Source organism: Gymnodraco acuticeps, unplaced genomic scaffold (genome assembly GCF_902827175.1).
Source record: "Gymnodraco acuticeps unplaced genomic scaffold, fGymAcu1.1, whole genome shotgun sequence".
In the NCBI taxonomy this organism is placed as follows: domain Eukaryota; kingdom Metazoa; phylum Chordata; class Actinopteri; order Perciformes; family Bathydraconidae; genus Gymnodraco; species Gymnodraco acuticeps.
In genome coordinates, this window is record NW_022990397.1 from 565570 (window position 1) to 583122 (window position 17553).

General features: G+C 40.3%; 1 protein-coding gene and 1 long non-coding RNA gene across 3 annotated transcripts in view; one reads left to right on the plus strand and one right to left on the minus strand.

Moving 5' to 3' along the window:
* dscamb (Down syndrome cell adhesion molecule b) overlaps positions 1 to 17553 on the plus strand; it is a 178907-nt gene that overhangs the window by 21720 nt on the left and 139634 nt on the right.
* On the minus strand, positions 1187 to 4180 carry LOC117551646. Of its 2 annotated transcripts, none has more exons than XR_004569832.1 (2): positions 4137 to 4180; positions 1187 to 2256 (listed from the first exon to the last, which is right to left on the minus strand). It is a non-coding gene; the product is annotated as an uncharacterized LOC117551646 (long non-coding RNA). The 2 variants fall into 2 exon arrangements; XR_004569831.1 differs by having other exon boundaries at positions 4055 to 4167.

The window sequence follows — 17553 nt, forward strand, 5'->3', positions numbered from 1 at the left end:
AATGTGACACACATTTTCCATTCAAATAGCCCAAAGTCTCATTCTCCATTCAAATGCCGTATTCAAAAACACCCATTTGCTTGTTCGCCTTGTATTCCATGTATGTTTTTGAGCGAGTGTAGTGCACACATGCATGCGGCTAACACCGTGCACGCAAATCTGTGTGCTCGTATCTATAATCAATAGCAGAAAATTGATACAGTTTATTGCATTCATTTATTGGTCAGAGCCCCTTCTAACAGGGAGGGATTATGGCTGACTGGGTGTGTACGAAAACAAGGCAAGAAAAAAAAAGGGAGAGTCGAAGATGGAGAGGGAGAAGGAAAGAAAATGGAAACGTCTGTGAGAAAACACATCAGGGTGACAAGATGGGGATTGTTCACGTACACTGAAACCAAAATCAAGCCCCGCGGTCGGCTACATTCGTGTGAAAAAAGCTGAATTCACAAAGCAACAATTTGGAGATTTACAGGTATAAACACATTTAGATATGATATCCCCAAAATGGATTTTCCCCTTCTGGCTGGCGTGATAAAATAACGCTTTGGAAATGGATTTTTGTTTCTGTGTCGTCGCTACGGTTTATTGACACTGACTCCATATAAAATGGTATCTCCCTCAGCCCAGCTTGTGCTGAAACTCATAAAGGAACAATAAGGAATCCTCATTAATCATAATCATCTGCCTCTGACATTAGATCAACTGCCATGCAAGATTGTGTCCGTTTATTGCATGAGGGATTATGGAGGAGGCCTGTGGAAAAACAACTGATAGGGATTAAGCAGCAAGACGGCGTTGGGTGCAGACGTTACACTTTGTGTGTGTTTTCGCGCCGCTATCATGGAGGATTTTTTGCATTTGATTCCCCTTCGATCCCTGCAATAAGACTTTGTCCTCTGCGGATGGGTGTTTTTGTTGATTATCATGAAAATGAAGGTGTATCGAGCAGGCGGTGTCAGAATGAATGAATGAATGAATGACCTTGTGGATGGAAACCAGCAAAGCAATTGGATTCCAGACAATTCTCGCTGTTTCAGAGTTGGGCCTATCACATGCTCACTGGTCTGTCTCTATGGTAACCCCCTCAATGGGTGTCAGGGGCTGCGTCCGAAAACCTTCACTCTATATATGGGGGTAGAAAAAACGATGTGTTGTCAAAAAATGAAACACGATTCAAATGCATTTCGTCTGCTGTGTTTGGTTTTATTATTATGCTTCCAAGACATATCACACGGCACTACAAAATGGCAGACGGCAAGGAAATAATGGGAATGTTTTGGGAGATGGATTTGGGAGTGTGGTTTAAAACTGCGTTGACCCATAAGTACTTGATAAGCTAATCAGCTTCTGTTACATCAGTGTGTGCATAGGTGATAAGAGGGCTTCTTATCCACATTGCATTGTGGTCATTTTACTGCACGTGTCACCTGAATGACCCCAGCGATCGATTGAATAGAACGGAAAATGGATAAAAATCTGCACAGTGTTCACAAAATGTCACATTGTAATTGCTTTCATCATGGAAATTGATTTATCATAAGCAATCAAATTAAAATCAAAGTCCTCCTTAGTCATTTTTTAAGACTTTTGCTATTTCCTGTGCCTATCACAGTATGATCCATAAATTCATTCATCAGTACAGGAGAGGAAACATATTAAATATTTCTCCCTGAAAGCTGCCTCTAGGCAAAACCACAGCGAGCCAAACTGGCCCTATTCAAATCCTCATTGCAAAGACATAACAAGACGAGGCTCCTCGCACACTGCGATGATTTGTAAGACGTACACACGGCTCAACCTGATTCTCGAGACTTAAAAGGGGCTTATCTCGGACATCTCGAATAAATGAACATTTACGCAGAGGTCAGGGGATCACGCAATCAAATGTTGCTCTCAATTAGCCGTGACATTACACGGGGTAAAGGCAGATCCACTTTGAAATAAGGAAGCTCTTCCAAAGCATCTCGCCCAGTGTAGCTTACAGTACAGTAAATAGCTGCCAACATCAGTTAGCCTGCCAGTTTTACATGACCCCACATTATTACTAACCTGGAACACTAGATCAAGATGCTACAGGGAGCCGGTGGGGAGGATAGATAGATTGAATTTGGCTGCAAAAGTAGATTGGGGGATTTTTGCATCGCAATAAATCGACATGATGCGATGAAGGCACTGATGAGAGACCCGTTTGTTGGAGCTGTGAGGTGATTCTGAACCCGGTGTCGAAATGTCCAAAGATCAGCGGTCACAGTCGCTCTGAAAAACAAAAAAAAGGGAAACTTGACCAGTCGTACACAGGCATGGGGAGTAGTGGATTACATGTAACAGATTAATAAGGATACAAAAAAAGTAATTTCCTTAGTTACATAAAAAAAACGTAATCAGATTACTGTTACATTTCTCTTATTTGGGCCTCTAGCCTCGGCCTCTAGTTCAAATAATTATTTCACTGGGTCGAACTTCTATACTGTATGTGGCAAACTAAATCGGAGCATTTTCAGTTTGCTCAGATTTTCCTTTAGATTGTTTGCAGTCTAAAGGCTCCATTGGACTCCTGTGTTTACTTCCGGAAAGTAGTGACATAACTATGTTACACTTGCACTTCTATTGGCTGGTGCTCCAACACATTGTACGTGATAGGCTAAGGGGCGGGACATCTCTAAGCGGTTGACGAATCACCACGGAGCCGGTCAGCTAACCAATCAGAGCCGAATGGGCTCTGGTTTCAGACAGAGGGTGAAAAGAGGTGCTGCAGCACAGGCAGTATGAGAACAATAAAGAGCTTTTTGAACATAAAGGCATGGAGACATGTCACAGAGACACAAAATACAAATATGAACCTGAACAGGAGCAGAATATGTCCTCTTAAATAAAAAGTGGGTTTCTCTAAAAAGGTTTATATTTTTCTCTTTTCTTACATAATACACTTAGGTATTCATATTTATTTTCTCTTGTCTTTATATGCATTGCATTTGATTTTGAAATAATCCAAAAGTAACTTAAAGTAATTAGGTTACATAACTTTTATATTTTGATACTCAGTTTATACTGATTACATTTTTTTTACAGGTAATAAGTAATTGTAACGCAATACATTCACCCTTCCAACCCTGGCCATACGCTGCACTCACTGCCATTAGTGTGTTTACTAATTACCAATTATGGTTTGTTTGCAGAAGTGGTATCACAGCTCATGAAATTAAATTAGCCCATGAAAACACGTAGCGCACAGTCAAGTGATAGATCCTCTCATGCAGTCTCACTCTGATATGAATATCTAATGGGCCAAATGAAGTTTACAAACCCACTTAACTGTTGCTCACTTGTGTGAGTTGTGAGAGGGTTTGTTGGGTTACGGGCTGGACTCAGTGTGTGACTCCAGTTGAAAGGGCTGCTAATGTTGGGTAATGGAAACCCTGATGTGTGATCATAATAGATATCCCCTATTTCATACATCCCAGCTGTATAATGAGGGCTACTCTACTGTACCGTACCTCCTCGAGCCTGTCTGGCTCTCTAATTAGGAGCCAGCTTTGGCGACTGGTGTGTGTGTATGTGTGTGTGTGTGTGCCGTGTTTCACCCAATGTAAAATCTAATTACCGATCACACTGTGTCTGTCTGGATTCCACTGAATCAGAGGTGTAATTGCGCAAGCCCGCGTGTAAATGTCTCTTGCATTAAAAATGTTAACGATATCATTTAGCATCTGTGGGGAAGAGCAGAGAAGCCCTCAGCACCCAGATGTAGGTGTTTGATCATGCGTGCAAAGTGAGGTTGTAGTACATCTGGCGGGGGTTTCCCTCTCAGACAGGGTTCTCAGCAGAGAGGATGTTTTTAATTCACTCAGCACCTGTCAAAGTGACATGTTATATTACTGTGCTGTGCTGCACAGGTACTGTAGGGGAGGATCTGGTGTAAAGGCTTTATTTTGACAATTGAAAACAGCCTAAGTCAAGAAAGAGCCCCTCTGCTCTCCTGTGCTGGAGTGCTTCTTTATTGATTTAGTTTCAAAGATGTAAGGACGAAGAGTGCAAAGGTTTAGAAAATACATACCTCAGACATGAGAGAACTTGACCCAAGTCTGTTAACTTTTTATATACGATTAACTATTCTTTAAACACTACAGAGCCCATACCGTGTTCCTGTTAGCGTTTACTTCCTGTCTGTCTTCTTCTGCTGTTCCCGTTAGTGTTTACTTCCTGTCTGTCTTCTTCTGCTGTTCCCGTTAATGTTTACTTCCTCTCTGTCTTCTTCTGCTGTTCCCGTTAATGTTTACTTTCTATCTGTCTTCTTCTGCTGTTCCCGTTAATGTGTACTTCCTGTCTGTCTTCTTCTGCTGTTCCCGTTAATGTTTACTTCCTGTCTGTCTTCTTCTGCTGTTCCCGTTAATGTTTACTTCCTGTCTGTCTTCTTCTGCTGTTCCCGTTAGTGTTTACTTCCTGTCTGTCTTCTTCTGCTGTTCCCGTTAATGTTTACTTCCTGTCTGTCTTCTTCTGCTGTTCCCGTTAATGTTTACTTCCTGTCTGTCTTCTTCTGCTGTTCCCGTTAGTGTTTACTTCCTGTCTGTCTTCTTCTGCTGTTCCCGTTAATGTTTACTTCCTGTCTGTCTTCTTCTGCTGTTCCCGTTAGTGTTTACTTTCTATCTGTCTTCTTCTGCTGTTCCCGTTAATGTTTACTCCCTGTCTGTCTTCTTCTGCTGTTCCCGTTAATGTTTACTTCCTGTCTGTCTTCTTCTGCTGTTCCCGTTAGTGTTTACTTTCTATCTGTCTTCTTCTGCTGTTCCCGTTAGTGTTTACTTTCTATCTGTCTTCTTCTGCTGTTCCCGTTAATGTTTACTCCCTGTCTGTCTTCTTCTGCTGATTTATCTGATGCCCAGTCTAGTAGTAACATTGTAATTCTGCTAGTACTCTCCATTTTTTTTTAAATGCAACTGCAATCCGATAACGTCAGATTTTATGTAACTGTCAGGGAGTACAGTTATTTGTTCTTGTATCCTGCTTTCTTAGATGTAATCTGTTACACCCCAAGCCTGCATCTGATAGACTGTGTTTATACCAGCCTATGGTTTATACACACACTGCACATTGGCCCCACAGCTTTTGTTCACTGTGGAAAGACAGGTGGCGTAGGTGTGATGAGTTTGCTATCAATCACCCACCAAGACAAACATTCAGGCTGGACCTCATAAATACTGCCTCTTAATCCAGTCCTCCACATACCAGGGCGAGGCTTTGAACTCAACACACTGCGAGGCCCAAGGCTGAATTGATCCCTGCGACTCTGGCCTGGCCATGATGCATTTGTGTCTTTCTCTTTTTCCCTCTTGTATTGGTCTTATATGTGCCCACCTTAAAGAGGATATGTTTTCCTTTTGGCGTTCTCCCTTTCATGTTGTATAGGTTGTGTTTTAAAGGTTTTTTGTGCATGTAAAGTCTGCAAATGCTAAAATCCCAAAGTTCTTGAACATAGTGACATTACATGACATGTTACTTGTTAGACGCTTTTATCCAAAGCGACTTACATACTCAATACTGTGGACAATCACCACCGGAGCAATTTGGGGTGAAGTGTCTTCAGGGACACAACGACATGCTGACTGCTGTGGGGTTTGAACCTGTGCTCCCCTGATCCGGACACCAACGCACAACCTACTACGCCACACGCCTCCACATCCTGACATCACTTTGTAACAGCCGTGCTCCTATTGGCTGGCGCTCCAACGCATTGAACGTGATAGGCTAAGGGGTGGGACATCTCTAAGTATTTGACCAATCTCAGCACAGCTGGCCAGCACAAAATACTAATATAAACTTGAACATTTGCAGAATATGTCCTCTTAAAATAATATGCTCACAATCTCTCACACTCAGTTTTCAAACCATTGCATCTTTGCAGTATTTTCCACATCTCTTATTATTCAACATCGCATTAGAAGGTATTTCATTTACCGTGTTTCTGAAGCTCCACAGTCCCAATATTAAAGTAGGCTAAGGGATAATGGAGGAGGCAAACCAGGATAGACAGAGTGACAGAAAGACAAATGGGTCCAGCTTGGTTTCTCGACAGTGCTCTTTATTTTTAAACCTGGCACAGATGCTAAGATTTAAGACCAAGTTAGTGGTGGTTATTTTTAGCCCAGCAATTTTTAAAGCGCTGTCATCTTGTTTGGGTTGAGGTAAGGTGTGTGTGTGTGTGTGTGTGTGTGCATGTGTGGGTGCTTTATTGTGTGTTTGCGGGTACAAGTACGTCTATACATGTGTGGGGTTACGGGTGTGTGTGCATTTAATTGGGGATCTGGGGTGGGAGGGTGGGTTAGGGTGTGACGTGGAGTGGAGCCACAGGAGTCTGATTTATGTCCTTCTAGCCACTCATCGATCCCCCAGCCCGGTGTGAGACTGAGTGCATTGTCAATAATCTTAGCACTTTGTGGTATTCCTAGAATTCCCAGACCTCCTCTGCTCAGACCTCGGTGTGATGCTGCAGTAAGCCATCTTGTCCAAAGTCGAATAAGAAGGCGGAGGGTAGCATTTGATTTTAGGGCAGTGAATAGATCATTCTGCAGTGCCTGCGCTGTTGAGGACAAATCAAATGTTATGTGCTGTTGCTACTTTAAAACATTTTTTTTTTTTAAATCAGCAGCCTAATGAGTATCACAATCTAAAAGTAATGTAACCTGATTACCTTCTGTTACTTTTGGATTACATCAATATGAAATGCAATTTCAAGAGAAAGAAAACATTTACAAGACGTTTTTCACTTAAAGGTAGGGTAGGTAAGAATAGAGAAACCAGCTGGAGTGCGCTAGAATTTGAAAGTACGTAGCTGAAAAGAATCTGCCTCTTCCTTCAGACTTCCTTACAGAGCCCCTCCTCCAACACACACGAACGCGCACATGACCAATGAGGGCACGAGATAAGTTTGTGCACAGATGGAAGGCTGATAGGCAGGTAGGCCATCCAGTTATTTTAGCCGAGCCGGCTCAGATGATTGGTCGTGCTTTTTAATGTATTCATTGCTATCGGGATGTTAAGAGCATTCCATGGAATATAACAAAAAGTGTTTCTGAAGTGAATTACCTACCCTACCTTTAAGTATATTATGTACAAAATTAATTATTAATTATTAATTAATGTGACCTTAGAAAAGAAGAAACCAAGATATCTGGGATAAAAAATGTGGTTTTCATTTATAGGAAAACCTGCCTTCCATTAAGCATATTCAGGCAGTAGCCGATACACCAACACTGAAACACACGAGCACATACTACAGTTTAAAAAAGCAGAAATAAAATATGAGCTGACAGAAAATACTCTGTTTAAGTTTAATACACAAGCTCGCACACAGTATTTTATTAACATATAAATTCACCTACTGAATTAAAAACAGAACAAATGAACAAAAAAAACGTGAAAACCATAAAGCCGATTCAGGCAGTAGGCGTATAGATTCACACTTAAAGTGTTAGCCTACAGAACAGAACAGTTTACAGAGAAGGAATACAATCTGATCCTTTTACGACAAACACTATGCTCTTTTTAAGTTGTACTAACACTGTAATCCTGCTAGTTATCCATTAAAAAATGTGTTTAACAGTAATCAGATAACATATGTGTTATGTAACTATAAGTGAATACTGTTACCTTGGTCTCTGGTAGCATGTAGCTGTTGACATGTTGCTAAGTGTCTCCGTAGACTGTTGCCAGGATGAGGTCTATTGCGTGTCCCTCTATCTAGTCCATCCATCCCCACAAGTGATTATGCTAATGAGTGTTTGATCAGATGATTAAATTAAAACTCGATTTATCCAAAGTACTAAATGCTCAGAATACATTTGTTTCTGCCGGCTTCACATGACCCTGCAGGAGAGGAGAGGATTAAAATGAGAGAAATTATACCAAAAAAAGACATTTAAAAAAAAGAGTAATGAAGCAAGCCAGGGGGCTGGGGGAGAGAGGAGGAGAGAAATATGGAAACAGAGAAAATAAGGATGTGTGTTTATGTGTGTGTGGCGAGGAGGAGTGGGGGGAGGGAGGGAGGGGGCTGAAAGGAGCCGTGCTGTGGTCCCCTAAGTGTTGAATAAACATGCTTGGTTTAGGGAAATGGCTGCGATAAATGTTTAATATGATAAGTCCATAAAGACGGTCAAATGAGTCTGGAGTATTAAAATGAGCGTGCAGCAGAAGCAGCAGCTTTAAAGGAGGAGGGAAGGAGGAGGGGGGGGCTGATAATGGCAGGCAGAGCTAACAGGATGAGAGCAGCCAGCTGCTGTGACATCAACATTAACACACTCCACCAGCTGCTGGTCACAGACGTCTGCTGGACAAAACAGGGACGACGGTGTGTCTTCAAAGGGCCGCTATGGCCTCCTAATGACATTATTACCTGTACAGCATTCGTCGTAAGATATTTGCATGGTTCAAAACAAAGTTAAAAAGTGCTGTTAAAAAGGTTCAAAAAGAAAAACAGAAACCAGGGGACTGATGCATCCACGGGCCAATAAAGATGAGTTACCACCTAGCAGAATTTGCAAAGTGATTTTTGCAACCATTTTACAAAGTGAATGTGTCCCATAGCCAGATAACATATTAAGGTAGCACATAAAAAAATATCCTTTAAGGCAAAAAGCCGTCAGTGTCAGGTCATTCTCTTCAGCAGCGCTCATGTCGCAGATGCTGCACACTGAAACCTTCATAAAAATCGCGTTAGCTTAGCTGGCATGCAGGTGGACAGCATTCATGTTAAGACACCATCAACAGCAGCTTTTCTGAAGGCCCTTAACCCTAATGTTTGATGACATAATAAGGTTGGTTGTCCAGTATGTGCCATGTCTACTTGTTTAAGTGAAGTAAGGCCTCTGCCAAAAGGCATCTGTGCACCGAGAACGCCACGGCTTAATCGCGTTATCAGCATGCTGACCATTAGATTAGTTTTGAGGGGATTCGATTATATCCACTCAAGTCTAAATCAGACATGTTTAAGAGAATCTTAAAGCATAGAAGTTTCTCATGGTTGATGTTGGCTGCAAAACTGGTGCCTTGGACTCATCCGAAATATAGCGAACAGGATGTCATAACAAAGACTGCAGCTAACTGTAACCATAGTTTGAGAACCCACTCCTTAACAGGTTGTAGATATTTGTTAAATGTTACTTTGCTGTATAAATGAGCATCAGATATCAATATTGAATAATTTAAGCAACACCATCCATCAGTAGTAGATGTTTAGCATGTGTTAAGACGTTCGTTCACAGAGCACTGGTGGGCAAAAGCATCATGCTAATCACGCTAAATTCTTTCACACACAGTGACGTCACAGCTACCCACAATGCAACGCGCGCCATATATATTTTTTATAAAGACGCCATTTTTCTGGAGGTGCAAAAATCCTGGTGATGCCAATATAAACAGCTAGCTTATGTTGCCAGGCAGAGCGCACTAGGTTTTTTTTCTGAATTAACGACCGAAGAAATCGCTGCATGTCTTCGGATTACATCTCTGGACTTGAGGGGTGTGCTCTAGGTCGTTACCAGCGTAAACTAGAGCTGTGTGGGTTGTTGGATGTACAATGTATGGAATTACGACCCTCAAAAGTGGCCTTCGGTCGATTTTGGCATCTACGTCTATCTTCTGGAAACACCAGGTGAATACCCCACTTGTCACAATAATATTATCATGCCAATGCATATATGTGGTATTTTAGAGTTGACTATATTGATTAAGGCAATCGACTATGATATTCTGTATGCACCTCGTGTGAAATGGTTGATACCGGAAGTACGGTGTCGCCCTCGGCCCAAAACCCGTATGTGTGTGTGAAAGAATACAGCACTAGCAAAGCAGCGGGTGGTCATGGTGAGCTACAATGCCCCAGAGATCAATTAAAAAACAAGGAATCAACTAACAAGGAATCAACTAAAAAGGAAATCGACCCACACTAAAAGGAAGATTTTAGCTGTGATTAAAGTGAGCCATTACATAAATGACTTGACATTTCTCTGGCACTGTTAGCTAGCTGACATGTCTGTTACCAACTTGACTCAACAACACTGACTAAATCAGTGTTTCCCCTGTAAACTGTACACAAGCCAGGCCAATGGGAACCCAGGACAAAACTTATATATGTGTTAGGGAATAATTTGCTTAGGTATTCAACATTCAACACAGTTAATCGTTTTTTCCTCTCACTGTCTCTTTTCCCATGGCATAGGTCTACGGCCTTGGGTATTGCTGCTATCTCTCTTAAGGAGGAGCAGCTTGGGCGCATTGTTGTTGCCAGTCTATGACAGAGCATAAGCCGCCATGAGGTAGTTTACTGTTCAGGGACGTAGGTTCCCTGGCTCACATTCTTTGCTATGGACGAGAGCTCTAGTTAGATTCAGGGTCCATAATTGTTTAGTCTCACTGATAAAGAATGTTGATTATTACATTCTGAACTAAAACCTCGAGCTACAGAAAGAGTTCTTCAGAATTGGTTTGGCAACCGTGTGTCAACTCGTTCTCCAGCCGTAACTCCAAATAAACCGTCAGTGTTTGCCATCAAAGCTCCAGCTCTCCTCGTGCCTCTCTGAGTCCTGTTTCCAATTGCTTCAGAAGTTTCCCCCACAATAGGTATATTTTAAAAGCCAAATAAAGCCAAATATCCATTCAAGTGTTTTACTATTACTTATGGCGAACCTCTGTGGAGCACTGCCGTCAGTCTGTAAATAAGACAAATGTTTGTGGTTAGTATTGAAGTCTCTAATAACTGTACAGTCTGAGGTAATAACAGGAGGAGAGTAGTATAAACATGTATACATAAATAAATGTTATCTAAACTGCTAAGGTCAGAGAAAGCCATGCAAGAGAGCTTTATTTGATTTATCTAGATATTTATGATATGCTAGCTTCAAATAAGTGAATGTACGGAATATTTTGTGGGGATTTAGTTTTTTAAATTCAGGATCTTTAGACCGTTAACAAGAACCCTTATATTGCAATCGGTTTGATGATTCAGAGATGTATTATAACATTTTGATGGTCATGTGACAGCATTCAAAAGCTTCTGCCTATCTTTTTTTGTGTTATCACCAGTGACGCACCTCACAGGAATAAATCAACCATAAAAACATATTTATAAGCATATTCGTCAAAGGGGATTAGCGGGAGCTTTCTATAAATACATCGTTTTTCATTCTGGTTAATTAGGTTGCGGAGAGGCAACACCGTGCTGCTCCCCAGGTCTGGGTTGAATTAGAAAACTATTTTAATGAATAGGTAAGATTGCAGGTGGTGAAATAATAACTTCCTCCTAACTGCAAAGTAGATCATTATGAAACTAATATATATGTGACACTTGCAATCCTTGTTTTATTTACTTATTTGAAGACATGGGTTTCCTTCCCTACAGTGCGCTGGTTGCATCACAACTTTAAATTTGTACTGATGGTTAGTTTGTATTCAGCATCAGCAGAGGGTGCTGCTTTAGTTTGCTTCAGTATAATCCCTCATCAGATCCTCTCTCATCATCAGAAGCATCATCATTTAGACATCAGTGTCTTCATCGCTCAGTTTTACCAAAGTGAGAAACAGTCCAGGGTCTCTGGCTTCCTCCTTGATGAGACAGGCAGCCACTCTGGCCCATTTAAGACGTGAAAATAGACCGGATAAGAGGAGGCTTCATCTGCTGTGGGGGCCTCGTGTTAGCATTGCCCGCCCTTTCCTAGACATCAGAGGACAGATCTGTCGGTGTAGATCAGCAGCTTGCATACAGCCAACCCTTTCTACTGCTTAATATTCATGAGAGCAAATTGGAAGACAGTCATTTAACATCCGCGCATGGTGTATTGCCTCTGGGCAGATCAGATCAGTGGTAATGCTTGCTCATACTGGACTGCTTGGCCCAGTTGTCTACTCTACCTGCTATGTGTTTTCTTCAGGTAATAGCTTTGGGAAAATTGCTAAATTAACTAATTTATTCAGTTTAAATGAAAAATAAATAACACTTTATTTCAAATTTGGGTCATGCACAAGTCCTGTTTTAAGCTCCTGTGAACACATACTTGACATCATACATATTCTGCTATCCGTTAAACCACAGAGTAGGAATATGAATGTGTTGAATAATGCGGCGACTGCGAGTCTTGAGTGTGACTGGGCCAGGTATGATCTCCAACATCCCAGGCAGACTCACCCTGAGGGCACAGAGCAGAGAGCTTTAATTACCCAGGGTTCCCGCTGTCACGTTGTCACTGTGAAGCCACTGGTGCCACGCTGCCATGCGGTGCCGAGTCCTGCTACCACGGCAAGCGATGACAACTCAGGCGATGGCTCTGCTAGCTCAACAGATGCAAAGCGAGTGCCCTATGAAATGTGCGAAGCTGAATCAATCCCCACTGTCTCTCTGATTCTCTCTTTGCCTCTCCTTGTTTGCTGTTCTCTCTTTGCTCCCATTTCAGAGTGTTCATGAATAAAGCCAGTGTGGCAGCATGAAACATAGGATAGGATGTCACCAGTTTCCCACATGGCACAGACACCATTCCCTTAGTAGTGTAGGTACATTAGAAAGAGAAACCAACTCTACAAGACTGTTAATAACAACTGTAAAAGAGGACATCATATTGTCATTTTCAGATTCATATTAGTATGTTGTGCCTTTACTGGGACATGTCTCCATGCTTTAATGTTCAAAAAGGTCATTTTTTTCTCATACTGCCTGTGCTGCAGCACCTCTTTTCACCCTCTGTCTGAAAAAGTTATGTTATTATGTTCTGGAAGTAAACAATGGGAGTCCAATGGAGGCGTTTCAGGCAAAGGGGGAGTGTGTGGGAGAGAGGGAACACTGGGAATGTTAGCCTCTGCAGACCATTTACATGCACAAAAACACAACGCACTACAGGAAAGGGAAAACCCCAAAAAGCAGAACAAGGCCTCTTTAAGCTGTGAATATAAGATTGAAAATATTCTTGATGATGATGATTTCATCTTTACCTGCCGTTTGCTCCCATCGGCATTGATTGCACGTTTACTTAAATGAAGCGCGCCAGCGGCTGTGAAAACGCACTGTCATGGTTAGTTACACCCTGTCAGCTGATCAGCTCTATTGTGTGAAGCATAACAATCCTGTGACGGTGCTGAACCATCGGTGTTGTTAATCATATTGTAAGTCTGTGAAAACGTTACTGCGGCTGATTTCCTAAATCACATAGAGTTTACACGGGTTTTTTATTTTTTATAAACTAGTTTTCTTATAATGAAAAACACAAAACAGTTATACTTATTTCGTTACAAACGACATGAATAAGTGCCTAAATTGAGGTAATCATTCAATTTAAAAGTGTTTAAATGTCAAGAAGGTACATTAAGTATTTACAGAACTGTAGTTGTGTAATGCAGCCTTCAGTTCAAATGAGTTTATAATGCAGATTGGCACAAAAAGAATAAAGAGTGCAAGCATCTGCAAAAACAAAACATATATTTAATGAAAGGCTTCACATTTTCAAACCATGTCATCTCAATAGAGTCAACAATACTGGCATATCTGACAGAAAGATTTAAATGAAACATTCCTTATGTTCTTCTCCGAAACGATAACCCATGAAAGAAAAAATCACAGTCAATTATAGATGCATACGATGCATTATTGAGCAGTGTCATTTATTTCACCTTTACGGTTGAGCTCATGAAAAATTATGCCAATTACTGATTTCCTCTCGGGCAATGTAGTAAGTGGTCGGGCCTTTTGTTCGGGCGTCACACAGGGCTCTCCGTGAGGTCTGGGGTGGGGGGAGGGGTGTACCTGCGTCATCGGAGCATTTGTGGCACCTGAGCTTAGTCAATTAGGAAAACGAGTATAGCGCGGTGATATGCACCCTTCCTTCGTAGTTCCTTTTTTAAATGTAATCAATCTCGCTATCACTCAGCCAGTCCAAATTGAGTTGCTCTCATGTACTTCTCATATGTGAGATAGACGAATATCAAAACAGCAATGACATCAATCCTAATCCAATTTCTCAAAAATAGAATAGAAGCTTACCAGGCAAAGGCACACTTCTTTGATCTACTCCTCTCCAGCTGTATTGTGGCGCTGTAACGTTCAAAGTCTCAATTAACTAAGTACCTAGATTGTATTTTCAGACAGCTTTGATGTGTGCCAGTTGTGTCTGTTTTTTTTAAGCAGAAAATGTCATTTTTTTGCAAATGTGTTTGGAAAAACAATCTTCACTTATCAGTATGATCAATTAGGCATGTTGCTTTTACATTACACTACTAGACAATATAGACATTTACAAAGGGTCTAAATTATAATCCCCATGCCTTATTCACAAAGAAAATGTCTACTGAATACAACAGCAGTGTGTTTTAAAATATACACATGAGTGATTTCAAAGTGTCTTCCACTTTTCACTAACCTTGAGCGGTGTCCATGAACAGGTGGGGTTTTGATCCTCTCCCCCCCCCCATGGGTTCAGTCCGTATTTTCAACAGAGCTACGGGAAGATTGATACTCCCCGTGCCAGCTGGAAAAAAGAGAATGAATCAGAATTTAATATGACTTTGATGTATTATTTTCATCTTGGCCTGTGCCACAGACCCACTGAGAAACCCAGCACACTTTCCCACCGCATTTTAAAAGATTCAAATTGGCTAAAACTTTTTGATGTAAGAGACTGTTCAGGAGTGTATACAAAAGTTACCTTGCTGGGAGCATACTACCCTTCTTAATATTTTATTGGAATCAATGTCTTTTATTTGTAAAATGCGGTGTGAAATTCACAGGATCTACCTTGCACAGTTATTCATTTCCATAGGGATTCAGGTTTTATCAATTCAGAATACTTTGTGTTTTTGTTTGTGTGTGATTAATTCACATAATAAAAACGTTTTTATATTGAAATACAGAATTATAATGGAAATCAATCTCCATATTATTTGTACACTTGCCAGCATGTTGAGCTTTTCACAGTATCATATTGATAACATCTAACATACACACAGAATGTGTAGAACCAGAGGTGCATTGTTAGTCTTCACATTGTACAATTCAAAAATGGAAGTAACAAATAGGCTTTTGCAGGAGTGAGTCAGAAATGTGCATTGTTAGCACTTACAAATGAAATCAGCATGGATACAGAGAAAGACAGGAAGCACAGTTACAAAGAAATAGATGGATTTAGTCAGTAGACATGCCTGACACCTTGATACAAGCTGTACTGCAGTATTTCACCACGGAAAGGCTGCAGGCTGTGAGTGCCATATGGTCTGCTTGTTCCTTCTTTATCTGGAATATGAAGTTACATATTTATATCTGAAGATTTATGTCCCAGTCAAAGGGTAACTTCATTACAAGTGGACCTGGTAGATAACAATGTCTGATAATGTAATAGGCTATACATATTTCTTAAACTCTCAGCTTGCATCATTTGCATAAATATATATGTGAAAAGTTGTTATATGTACAGGTTTTAACATAAGCAGTGTATTGTATTCATCTTAATAATTGAGACACAGGTCTTCTCTTTTTTGATTAGTGACAGACATACCAGCAGCTGAAGGTAAACAGTCTTTTATTTCGGGAGTTGCTAGTTAGCAAATACAAGAGAAAAAAACTACAGGTTTGTTGGTCATTTTCACTTATTTTATGTATTGTACTGTAAAAAGCACCTGTTACAACATCTGCAATGCCAAAAACAGCAATATGTTGTTAAACACTTGACTTGTACTGTTTTTGACTTAGTTGCTGGATGCTAACGTTAATGTAGATTGTAGCTTATATTTTCACCATCTAGCTTAACAGTCAAGCATTAAAAACGACTATACTTTAGTAAAAAAGTACGTCGTTTTAATCATGCTGAATCAGAGGTGATGTGAACGTATTCATATTATTTCATAATAATTAATATTATTAATGTGAGCTAGTTGCTAAGGGAAAAAATCATCTAGGTTTAGCTAACGTTAGCTCAAAAGGTGTTAGCATATATTAAGTCTGCAAGCTTAACAAACTGGCATTAAAAAACACTTTACTTAAATAAAGATACGTAGTATTAATCATGCAGAATCAGAGGTGATGTGAATTTATTCATATTATTTCACAAGAATGAATATTATATTAATGTGAACTAGTTGCTAAGGGACACATTCAGCTAGGTTTAGCTAACATTAGCTCAATAGGTGATAGCATATGTCAGCTAGCTTAACAATCGTGCATTCAAACAATTTTACTTACATTAAAGTATGTAGGTATTTTGAGCAAAATGTGCATTTAAATTACAAGTATTAATCCTTGTGAATCAGAGGGGATGGGATTTAAAAAAGTTATATCATTTTAATAGTTGACATATTCAGCTACCTTTAGCTAACGTAAGCCCAAAGGTGACGGCTTATATTTCCACAATCTAGTTTATAAGTCCGGCATTACAAATAACTTAAATTAGGGTACATGTGTATTTTGAGCAAAGTGTAATGGATCTAAAGTAAAAGTATTAATCTCATCATGTGTTATGAATGAATCAGAGGTGATATGATTTTGTTCTATTGCAGGTGTTTCCAATCATTTGGCTGATTAAATCCCTCTTAAGGACTCCTCTTTAATGGTTTTGGTTTCATCTGTCTAAAAATATTACTAGTTAGGTGACCTCAGTTTAATTTGAAATGTGAGGCACACAGAAAACTCTGTTATCATTAATGAAACAATATAAACACATTCTGTTTTATGTTATTACTTAGGCATCATTCAAATCTTTCACAACGTAAAATGTGTGTGGTCAGACAGAAATCCACGCAACCAGTCTGCATGATCTGAATAGGTTTACCATTTTCTGTAACAGGGAGTGCAGAGTTATTTGCATTATAGAGTTGGTGCAATTGTCCAGATATCCAATATGTCAACACATTCTTGCAGAAAAAATGCTGCAGTATTGATCTTTTGTATGCTGATGATTTTAAATGAGTATTCCTATTTTGTAACAACAAATGAGAGTTGGGTGGATGATGTGCGTGTGTACATGAGTAGGTAATTGAAGTGTCTCATTGCTGGCTGAGAGCTGCTGAAGCAGAGAAGAGGATGGACACGTCTGCAATTTGAAACCTTGTTAGGAATTTATGAAGTGCTAAAATGTTTTCTCCCCAGGGAGGGTCCAAGCCAGCTGCCAGTGCCACTGTAAGCCATTTAGTGCACAGCCTCTGGGCTTGTCACCATGCTGAGATACGCACAACAAATACTGTACAAGTATTATTTTCCTGAAATACAAAATATAAAGAGTCGGATGCAAACGTGCTGACTTCACTCTGAAATCAAACAGCTGTAGATTACTGTGGAGCTAATTGGTCCAACATTGACATGTATTACCCTCCTGTCCTCTGGAGAATGCTCCTTCACAAACTGCATTTGACATTGGTCTCTTTACTGTGATGTTGGCTTGAATTAAAGCTTGAACATGATCAAGGCAACTGACCTTATTTCATAATTGATAGTAGTTATGCTAATGTCATGTTCTCGAGGTCCCTGGGATGGGAATACATGATGAATCCTTAACTACTTATCATGTTACGCAAATGGAAGCACTTCAACTAGGTGGC